The sequence below is a fragment of the Chiloscyllium plagiosum genome, chromosome 30 (assembly GCF_004010195.1).
Source record: "Chiloscyllium plagiosum isolate BGI_BamShark_2017 chromosome 30, ASM401019v2, whole genome shotgun sequence".
NCBI classification, from domain to species: Eukaryota; Metazoa; Chordata; class Chondrichthyes; order Orectolobiformes; family Hemiscylliidae; genus Chiloscyllium; species Chiloscyllium plagiosum.
The window spans coordinates 1,214,988-1,226,562 of NC_057739.1; the positions used below are offsets into that span (position 1 = coordinate 1,214,988).

Consider the following 11,575-nt stretch of genomic DNA (forward strand, 5'->3'; position numbering starts at 1 on the left):
AGTCTACCATGGGGAACCTTATCAAACGCCTTACTAAAGTCCATGTATATGACATCAACAGCCATTCCTTCATCTATCAACTTGGTCACTTCCTCGAAGAACTCTATTAAGTTGGTAAAGCACGATCTCCCCCACACAAAACCATGTTGCCTATCACTGATAAGCCCATTCTTTTCTAAATATAAATAGATCCTATCCCTCAGTATCCTCTCCAGCAACTTTCCCACCACCGTCAGGCTCACTGGTTGTAGTTACCTGGAATATCCCTACTCCCTTCTTGTACAGGGGGACAACATGAACAACCCTCCAGTCCTGCGGCACTCACCTGTATTTAAGGATGCCACAAAGACATCTGTCAGTGCCCTAGCTATTTTCTCTCTCGCCCCCCCACCCCCTCAGCAACCTGGGATCGATCCCATCCGGTCCTGGGGATTTGTCCACCTTAATAACCTCTAGCCTACGCAACACATCTTCCCTACTTATGTCAAAGTGATCCAGACTAATCAAACTTATTTCTCTAATCTCAACATTCATCATGTTCCTCTCCTCAGTGAACACTGATGCAAAGTAATCATTCAGAACCTCACCCATTCTCTCAGGTTCGGCACACAGCCTTCCTTCGTTCCTGAAGAAGGGCCTGTGCCCGAAACGTCGAATCTCCTGTTCCCTGGATGCTGCCTGACCTGCTGTGCTGTTCCAGCAATAAAGTTTCAACTTTGATCTCCAGCATCTGCAGACCTCACTTTCTCCTTGGACCTATTCTTTCTCTAGCTACCCGCTTGCTTCTTATATAAGAATAAAATGCTTTGGGATTCTCCTTAATTCTGCTCGCTAAAGCTATTTCATGACCCCTTTTAGCCCGCTTGATTCCTCGTTTAAGACTTGTCCTACTCTTCTGATATTCCTCCAGGGCCCGTTCTGTCCTAAGCTGCCTGGACCTTATGTATGCTTCCCTTTTCCTCTTGGCTCGTTGTACAATTTCTCCTGTCATTCACGGTTCACAAATCTTGCCCTTCCTATCCTTTGCCTTCAACGGGACATGCCTATCCTGCACTATCTTTAACCTATCTTTGAAAGCCTCCCACATCTCAAATGTGGACTTCCCTTCAAATAGCTATGTCCAAGCCACATTTCCAAGCTCCTCCCTAATTTTGATATAATTGGGCTTGGCCCAGGTTAGTACTCTTCCCTTAGGACCACTCTGTTCTTTATCTACGAGTATTCTAAAACTTACAGAATTGTGGTCACTGTTCCCAAAGAAATCCCCCACCACAACTTCTACCACCTGTCCTGGCTCGTTCCCCAATACCAGGTCCAATATGGCCCCTTCCGTCGTCGGACTATTGACATACTACTTGAGAAAACTCTCCTGGACGCTTCTTACAAATTCTACCCCATCCAGACCTCTGACGTTAAGTGTATGCCAGTCAATGTTGGGAAAATTAAAATCTCCCATCACCACTACCCCTTTGCCTCTACATTTTTCCATAATCTATTTACCTATTTGTTCTTCTACCTCATGCTCACCCTGTAATACAGCCCCAACAGTGTGACTGCACCCTTCTTATTTCTCAGCTCCACCCATAATGCTTCACTACTCAAGACCTCCTTAGTGTGCTCCTTTAGCACAGCCATGATATTGTCCTTGACCAGCAATGCAACTCCACCCCCTTTTACTTCCCTCCCTGTCCTGTCTGAAGCATCTATATCCTGGAACATTTAATTGCCAATCATCATACCCTTCCATCAACCAAGTTTCTGTGATTGCAATAACATCATACTCCCAGACATACTCTGTCTTCTTTGAGCCAGTTCTGTATCCAAATGGCTAGTTCTCCCTATATTCCATGAGCTCTAACCTTGCTAACCAATCTCCCATGGGGAACCTTGTTGAATGCCTTACTGAAGTACATATAGATCACGTCCTCTGCTCTGCCCTCAGCAATCCTCTCTGTCACTTCTTCAAAAACTCTATCAAGTTCATGAGACATGATTTCCCACGCACAAAGCCATGTTGACTATCCCGAATCAAGTCTCTGCCTTTCCAAATACATGCACATCCTGTCCCTCGGGATTCCCTACAACAGCTTACCCACCACTAACATCAGGCTCACTGGTCTATAGTTCCCTGGCTTGTCCTTACCACCTTTCTTAAACTGTGGTTCCACATTAGCCAAACACCAGTCTTCTGGCACCTCACATGTGACTGTCAATGATACAAATATCTCAGCAAGGGGCCTAGCAATCACTTCCTTAGCTTCTCACAGAGTTCTAGGTACACCTGATCAGGTCCTGGGGATCTATCCACTTATGTGTTTCAAGATATCCAGCACCTCCTCCTCTGTATGGACATTTCTCAAGATGTCACCATCTATTTCCCCACACTCTATAACTTCCACGCTCTTCTCCACATTAAACACTGATGCAAAATACTCATTTAGTATCTCCCCATCACCTGCAGCTCCACACACAGGCTGCCTTGCTGAACTTTGAGGTCCCTATTCTCTCTAGTTACCCTTTTGTCCTTAATGTATTTATAAAAACCCTTTGAATCATCCTTAACCCTATGTGACAAAGCTATGTGTTGTCCCTTTTTGCCCTCCTGATTTCCCTCTTAAGTATACTCCAACTGCCTTTATACTCTTCTAAGGATTCTCTCAATTTCTCCTGTCTATACCGACATATGCTTCTTTCTTTCTCTTAACCAAAATCTCCATTTCTCTAGTCAGCCAGCATTCCTTACTCCTAGTAAGAGAGCTAAGAAGAGGCTGGAGGGGACAGGAGAAGTCGTTGACAGGTAGGATCAAGAAAAACCCTAAAAGCTTTCTATCGGTATATCAATAATGAAACAATTACTAAATAAAGATTAGGGCCAATCAAGGATAGCAGTGGGAAGATGTGCATGGAGTCCAAGAAGATAGGGGAAGCACTAAATGAATATTTTTCATCAGTAATCACACTGGGAAAAGACAACGTTGTTGAGGAGAATACAGAGATACAGGCTACTAGACTAGACAAGATTGAGGTTCGCAAGGAGGAGGTGTTAGCAATTCTGAAAAGTGTGAAAATAGATAAGTCCCCTGGGCCAGATGGGATTTATCCTAGGATTCTCTGGAAAGCTAGGGAGGAGATTGCAGAGTCTTTGGCTTTGATCTTTATCGTCATTGCCTACAGGAATAGTGCCAGAAGACTGGAGGATAGCAAATGTCCCCTTGTTCAAGAAGGAGATTATAGATGATCCTGGTAATTATAGACCAATAAGCCTTACTTCGCTTTGCAGGTAAAGTGTTGGAAAACGTTATAAGAGATAGGATTTATACTCATTAGATAGGAATAAGTTGATTAGGGATAGACAACACGGTTTTGTGAAGGGTAGGTCGTGCTTCACAAACCTTATTGAGTTCTTTGAGATGGTGACCAAACAGGTGGATGAGCGTAAAGCAGTTATGTGGTGTATATGGATTTCAGTAAGGTATTTGATAAGATTCCCCTTGGTATTTTATTGCACAAAATATGGAGGAATGGGATTTAGGGTGAATTAGTGGTTTTGATCAGAAATTGGCAGAGCTGAACGAAGACAGTGGGTGGTGGTTGATGGGAAATGTTCATTCCGGAGTTCAGTTACTAGTGGTGTACCACAAGGATCTGTTTTGGGGCCACTACTAATTGTCATTTTTATAAATGAACTAGGTGACGGCATAGAATGATGGGCTAGTAAATTTGCAGATGACACAAAGTTTGGTGGAGTTGTGGAGAGTACTGAAGGATGTTGCAGGTTACAGAGGGACAGAGATAAGCTGTAGACCTGGCCTACAGATGTGGCAAATGGAATTTAATGCGGAAAAGTGTGAGGTGTTTCACTTTGGAAGGAGCAACAGGGATAAAGAGTACTGGGCTAATGGTAAGATTCTTCATAGTGTAGAAGAGAGGTCTTGGTGTGCACTTACATAGATTCCTGAACGTTGCCACCCAAGTTGATAGGGATGTTAAGAAGGCATACAGTGGGTGTTAGCTTTTATTGGTAGGAGGTTGAGTTTTGGAACCATGAGGTCATGCTGCAGCTGTACAAAACTCTGGTGCGGCTGCACTTTGGGAGTATTGTGTTATAGGAAAGATATGGAAGCTTTGGAAAGGGTTCAGAGGAGATTTACTGGGATGTTGCCGGGTATGGAGGGAAAGTCTCATGAGGAAAGGCTGAGGGATCTGAGCCTGTTTTCGTTAGAGGGAAGAAGGTTGAGAAGTGACTTAATTGAGACATATAAGATAATCAGAGGGTTAGATAGGGTGGACAGTGAGAGCCTTTTTCCTCGGATGGCGAAGGCTAGCACGAGGGGACATAGCTTCAAATTGAGAAGTGATAGATAGAGGACATATGTCAGAGGTAGTTTCTTCACTCAGAGGTTAGTAGGACATGGAGCATCTTGCCTGCAACAGTAGCAGATTCGCCAACTTTAAGGCCATTTAAATGGTCATTGGATAAACACGGATGAAAATGGAATAGCGTAGGATGGATGGGCTTCAGATTGGTTCCACAGGAGGGCCAAAGGGCCTGTACTGCTCTATAATGTTATATGTTCTCTCATTCAAACCCAGGTCATTACCTGGTTCTCTGTTAGCAGTCCAGCAGTAATATCACGAGGCTGTCACTTCCCCCCCTCCCCCCCATCATTGCTGATCATGCTTTCAGCTGACAAAATCAGAAGCTCTGAGAAGTTTGTCACTAACCCTTTCTGTCCCTCAACCTGACTTTCCTCCTTTAGGATACATGTTGAAAGCTGTTTGACCAAATGCTTGGTTTCTGCCCTACCATCTCATTCGGTGGCCTAGTGTCAAATGTTCCTTCGTAACACTCCTCTGAAGTATCTCCAAGCAATTCAATATTCTAAAGGCATTATAATAAGTACAACTTGTTGATTTGGACACTGCAGGAGCGTAACCCCAACCCCACCCCAACCAGGGCCAAAGACTCATGAAGCAGGCAGGATTCAGGCATGTAGCAAGCTTTATCCAAGCACTAACTGGTTCATGCAGGGAGTGGGCCAAAGATCTTCCCTGAATTTGGCCTCGACGTGAGAATGCAACGATTCCCCGAATCTCTGGCTCAGTTTGCAAGATAGGTCAATGATGCACTCCGGTTTTTACAATGAAAAACAGTATTTTTATACATTTTGTGTTACACTGATCACATATGTGGTTGCTATGCCCTCCCCTTTTCTCTATACAACCAATCCTGTGAAACACCTGATCAATGACAGACATTCCTCTGGACAGTACTAGGTTCCCTTGGTTTTCATGATGTCTAACAGTCATTGTAATCTCTAAGCCTTGGGATCTTTCTGTCTTGCATTCTAATGTTACTGGCTGTTCTTCTTTGGACATGTCCTTGACTTGCTTGTCTCTAAGGACTGCTTGAATTCTGTTGTTTATTGTCTTCCACTTGTTACCTTTACCAAATTCTATCATTCCTCTTACAAAAAAAGCTAGTCGTGACATTAATTCCTATTATAAAGTTTTATCATTATTTCCACCGTTAGCACTCTTTAGCTAATGAGACAAGATATGCCAAGCAACTTTTTAATGTTTTTCTCTGATAGTTTTATTTTATAATTATGCTAAAATCTCTATGATTATTTGAAGAATCTTTAGTAGAACCTATTTATTAATATTGTAAATAATTTCAAAGAAACAGCTCTTTTAACCTTAGCTGCTGTTTTCATGGCTGCATAATGCATAACTAACACTGTTCGTCAATGGGATAACACCCTTTTATTAATGAAACTGGAATTAATTACTTGTTGAAATGATCCTGCAAAATTTATTTTTACTCGTTTGTTACAAATCTTTGAATCGCTCATCTTTGAATATTTCCTTATCAAGGCTGTGTCTGCCTTCCTTGTAACTTGTTTTTCAGATCTTGCTCCCTTTTGCCTCAGAATAATCCCTTCCCCAAAGGCACTACTGTTTCACTTAAATACTGAAGCAGGGTTTTTCATTTTGGTTTCCTCAGTTTGGTAAGAGCAGTTGGTCTACCATATTGTGTCTAAATACTGAAGCCATTTTGTGTCTCACAAATATCGGGACAGCTCTAACAGACACATATCACTGAAATCTTTTGAAACCTTTTATCCACAGACACAACAGAGAAACATTTCTCCTTCCACATTCAGGTTCTGACATATCCAAAGGCCTTCTCAGGTAATGACTTAATGTTTAGTTTGAGGTTTCCATCCACCAATCATTGCCCTTGAAAATGACATCTCATTCCAAACCTCGGAAAATGAACTGTCAGTGTTAGTTTCACTATAACATACTGATCTAATTTCTGTGGAAAATTCCTGTTGATCGATGTTTCATCAATTCTCCTACTCCTCAGATGCTGCCTGACCTGTCATGCTTTTCCAGCACAACTCTCAACTCTCCTTTCCTTGTCACACTGCTGTAACTCATTCTCCTTAAGGTGAAAAGTCATACTGATCAACAGATCACTGCTCAGCTCTTGCTGTTTAGGATAAACAAACCTGAAAATCTTTATGCTGGCTCTGACACTAAATGTGTAATAAGTGGATCTGTATTACCTGTTATATATCCAGAGCATTACTTCTACTTTATTGTCCCTTGATTCTGACCATCTCAGATAGAAATGTTATAATGGTGAACATGAGGAAACAGTCCACCCTTTTTTGCCAGGCAAATGAACGTGTGAAGCTGAGGAGAACAAAAAAATGAAAAACGAAAAAAAACTTTTGCAATAAATTCTGTGTCTTACAATCGTGTACTCCACAACCACCTGATAAAGGAGCAGCACTCTAACAGCTAATGCTTCCAATTAAACCTTTTGGACTATAACTTGGTGTTGTGTGACTTTTGAATTTGAAAATGAAATATTTAAGGGCATTTACTGGGTATGCTCTCTCCCTGGATTCCCTTCCTCTCCCTTCAGTTGCTGCAAATGAACACTTTCTCTCCCTCCCAGGGTGAGAAAAGAAATGGAAGGGGGTGGGTAGAGACATTTCTTTGCTCCCAGATGTTGCACTGAAGCTCACTCTGAAGACAACACCCCTATTGTGAGGTCACAATGGAAAGGTGCGGCTCGCCTGAAGCAGCTAATGCCAACCGCTGTACTCGGCACCGACGTTGGGTGCGCGCGGACACGGGAGCTCCTCCCCCACCCCGCAACCATGGTTTCCAGGGCAACCAGCTGGGGCTCGGACCAGCGCAAGAAAAAGCTGCCCCTCCCCCTTTCTCCAGCGGTGATGCTCTGGACACCGGGCCCACACTGCGCCTGCTCTGGATAGCTGCAGATAAAGGGGGTGGGGAGGCTGGATGGTGAAGTTGGTAGGTCGGTGGGGACTATGATCTGATTGGTTGATGACAGTGATGAATCCGGTAGGTGGATGAGGGGGCTCGCACTGCGCTTGCTCCGGACAGCGGGTCCGCGCTGTGCTAGTGCTGCCCCCAAGCGGAGGGGATTGTGTGAGAGGAAAACATCAGGTTCTGTAACAGCCCAGGAACTTGTGAATTTTCTTCATTTCGAAGAACAGGACCAAGTGCTAAACGAGTCATTTGATGAAACAGAGGGTGAGAGTGATCAGACCTTGACTGTTTAGTCTGTTTAATGTCGGTGTTGGACTGGGGTGTACAAAGTTAAAAATCACACAACACCAGGTTATAGTCCAACAATCCGAGAATGCAACTTTTTAAAAAAAGGGTTTTGTGATTTACACATGAAAGAAGTGAAACTATCACTGTATTGTAACAGATGAAAGGCTTAACAGACAATCAATTCTTTAATGTATAATTTCAGTTACATCACACTGCAAATTTTTACTATAAATTCTCTGTTACGATCATCTGATGAAGGAGCGTCGCTCCGAAAGCTAGTGTGCTCCAATTAAAGACAATCAATTCTTTAATGTATAATTTCAGTTACATCACACTGCAAATTTTTACTATAAATTCTGTGTTACGATCGAGCCCACCACAATCATCTGATGAAGGAGCGTCGCTCCGAAAGCTAGTGTGCTCCAATTAAACCTGTTGGACTATAACCTGGTGTTGTGTGATTTTTAACTTAGTCTGTTTAAGGTTTGTCTGTACTGTCTATGGGGAAAGATCTTGTAGAAATAGAGAGGGAAGATCATGAACGAATTTCAAAACAAGAATGGGAATTTTAAAATTGAGGTGTTACTGAACAGAGGCCCTTAGATTTCTTTGTTTATGGGTTGTGGGTGTTGCTGCTTTGATCTACAATGATTGCCCATCTCAGTTTCTGTGGTGAATGTGCCATTGACCATATCAATGATGTTTGATTGCCCACACTGGAGGCGGCTGTGAAAGGCAGATGATTTTTATTTCCTGGTCTTGTCTGTGCCCGAGTAGCTTGGGAGAAGAGGCATCTTGTGTTCATTTGTATGATTGATACTTTCCATAGCAGCCACTGCAGAGCATAAAAACTGGGGATAACTTTCTGGTTTATTTGAAAAAAATCCTGTTACTTTTGTTGGGTATTTATTCCAGATTTTGGCTTCTTTGATTGTGATTGAACTACCTTCGGGGAATTGAGAGGGGGAAGACATTTCCACAGAAATTAGGTCAGTATGTTTTTAAATATGTATCCTGACTGATAGCGAAACTAACACCAACTGTTCATTTTCCAAGGTTTGGAATGAGATGTCATTTTGGAGGGCAATGATTAGTGGATGGAAATCTCAAACTAAACATTAAGTTAAGAAACATTCTGGCACTATTCCTGTAGACAATGACGATAAAGATCAAAGCCAAAGGCTCTGTCATCTCCAACCTGGCTTTCCAGGGAACCCTCGGATAAATCCCATCTGGCCCAGTGTACTTAACTATTTTCACACTTTTCAGAATTGCTAACACCTCCTCCTTGCAATCCTCAATCTTGTCTAGTCTAGTAGCCTATATCTCCGTATTCTCCCCAACAACATTGTCTTTTCCCAGTGTGATTACTGATGAAAAATATTCATTTAGTGCTTCCCCTATCTTCTTGGACTCCATGCACATCTTCCCACTGCTATCCTTGATTGGCCCTAATCTTTATTTAGTAATTGTTTTATTCTTGATATACCAATAGAAAGCTCTAGGGTTTTCTTGATCCTTCCTGTCAACGACTTCTCATGTCCCCTCCAGCCTCTTCTTAGCTCTCTTAAAAGGAGTAAGGAATGCTGGCTGACTAGAGAAATGGAGATTTTGGTTAAGAGAAAGAAAGAAGCATATGCCGGTATAGACAGGAGAAATTGAGAGAATCCTTAGAGTATAAAGACAGTTGGAATATACTTAAAGAGGGAAATCAGAAGGGCAAATGGGACAACAGATAGCTTTGTCACAGAGGGTTAAGGCTGATTCAAAGGGTTTTTATAAATACATTAAGGACAAAAGGGTTACTAGAGAGAATAGGGACCTCAAAGTTCAGCAAGGCAGCCTGTGTGTGGAGCTGCAGGTGATGGGGAGATACTAAATGAGTATTTTGCATCAATGTTTAATGTGGAGAAGGACGTGGAAGTTAGAGAATGTGGGGAAATAGATGGTGACATCTTCAGAAATGTCCATACAGAGGTGGTGGTGCTGGATATCTTGAAACACATTAAAGTGTATAAATTCCCAGGACCTGATCAGGTGTACCTAGAACTCTGTGGGAAACTAAGGAAGTGATTGCTAGGCCCCTTGCTGAGATATTTGTATCATTGACAGTCACAGATGAGGTGCCAGAAGATTGGAGGTTGGCTAATGTGGAATCATTGTTTAAGAAAGGTGGTAAGGACAAGCCAGGGAACTACAGACCAGTGAGCCTGACGTCAGTGGTGGGCAAGTCGTTGGAGGGAATCCCGAGGGACAGAATGTACATGTATTTGGAAAGGCAAGGACTTGATTAAGGATAGTCAACATGGCTTTGTGTGTGGGAAATCATGTCTCATGAACTTGGAGTTTGACCTTATCGAGGTTTACAAAATTATGAGGGGCATGGATAGGGTAAATAGGCATTTTTTTTCCCTGGGTTCAGGGAGTCCAGAACTAGAGGGTATAGGTTTAGGATGAGAGGGGAAAGCTATAAAAGAGACCTGAAGGGCAACATTTTCTCACAGAGGGTGGTACGTGTATGGAATGAGTTGCCAGAGGAAGTGGTGGAGGCTGGTACAATTACAACATTTAAGAGGCATTTGAATAGGAAGGGTTTGGAGGGATATGGGCCGGGTGCTGACAGGTGGGACGAGATTGGGTTGCGATATCTGGTCGGCATGGATAGGTTGGACTGAATGGTCTGTTTACATGCTGTACATTTCTATGACTGCAAGTGACAGAGAGGATTGCTGAGGGCAGAGCAGAGGACGTGATCTATATGTACTTCAAGAAGGCATTCAACAAGGTTCCGCATGGGAGACTGGTTAGCAAAGTTAGAGCTCATGGAATACAGGGAGAACTAGCCATGTGGATACAGAACTGGCTCAAAGAAGACAGTGGTGGTGCAGGGTTGTTCTTCAGACTGGAGGCCTGTGATCAATGCTAGGTCCACTACTTTTCGTCATTTATATAAATGATTGGATGTGAAAGGAGGTATAGTTAGTAAATTTGTAGATGACACCAAAATTGGAGGTTTAGTGGACAGCGAAGAGGTTACCTCAGAGTACAATGTTATCTTGATCAGATGGGCCAATGGGCTGAGGATTGGCAGATGGAGTTCAATTTAGATAAATGCGCACTGCTGCATTTTGGAAAAGCAGGAGTTACATCCTTAATGATAAGGTCCTAGGGAGTGTTGTTGAACAAAGAGACCTTGGCATGCAGGTTCATTGCACTTTGAAAGTAGAACTACAGAAAGAAAGGACAGTAAAGAATGCGTTTGGTGCAGGTCAGGCAGCATCCAGGGAACAGGAGAATCGACGTTTCGTGCATAAGCCCTTCTTCAGGAATGAGGAAAGTGTGCCCAGCAGGCTAAGATAAAAGGTAGGGAGGAGGGGCTTGGGCGAGGGGCGTTGGAAATGCGATAGGTGGAAGGAGGTCAAGGTGAGGGTGATTGGCCGGAGTGGGGTGGGAGCGGAGAGGTCAGGAAGAAGATTGCAGGTTAGGAAGGCGGTGCTGAGTTCGAGGGTTTTGACTGAGACAAGGTGGGGGGAGGGGAAATGAGGAAACTGGAGGAATCTGAGTTCATCCCTTGTGGTTGGAGGGTTCCTAGGCGGAAGATGAGGCGCTCTTCCTCCAACCGTCGTGTTGCTATGGTCTGGCGATGGAGGAGTCCAAGGACTTGCATGTCCTCCTTCTTCAAGCCAACCCAGATGGTCTCCTTCTTCAAGGAACGCAATTTCCCCCCAGACATGGTCGACGATGCCCTCCACTGCATCTCTCCCACTTCCCGCTCCTCCGCCCGCATCTCTTCCACTTCCCGCTCCTCCGCCCTTGAGCCCCGCCGCTCCAACTGCCACCAGGACAGAACTCCACTGGTCCTCACCTACCACCCCACCAACCTACATGTACAACGTATCATCTGCCGTCATTTCCGCCACGTCCAAACGGACCCCACCACAGTGATATATTTTCCCTCCCCTCCCCTATCAGC

The 11,575-nt window shown here is 43.6% G+C and overlaps 1 protein-coding gene across 3 annotated transcripts in view; it reads left to right on the forward strand.

The window, feature by feature from the left end:
* The window catches only part of LOC122564683 (zinc finger protein 239-like), an 88,109-nt gene that overhangs the window by 57,719 nt on the left and 18,815 nt on the right, over positions 1-11,575 (forward strand). Inside the window, exons 2-3 of one of the 3 annotated variants that reach the window (XR_006315971.1) lie at positions 2,726-2,797; positions 8,518-8,882. The gene's annotated coding sequence lies outside the window, so the exon portion shown is untranslated. Of the gene's footprint in view, positions 1-2,725; positions 2,798-6,832; positions 7,579-8,517; positions 8,883-11,575 lie in introns of those variants that run through there. The other 2 variants (XR_006315972.1, XR_006315970.1) reach the window with 2 other exon arrangements.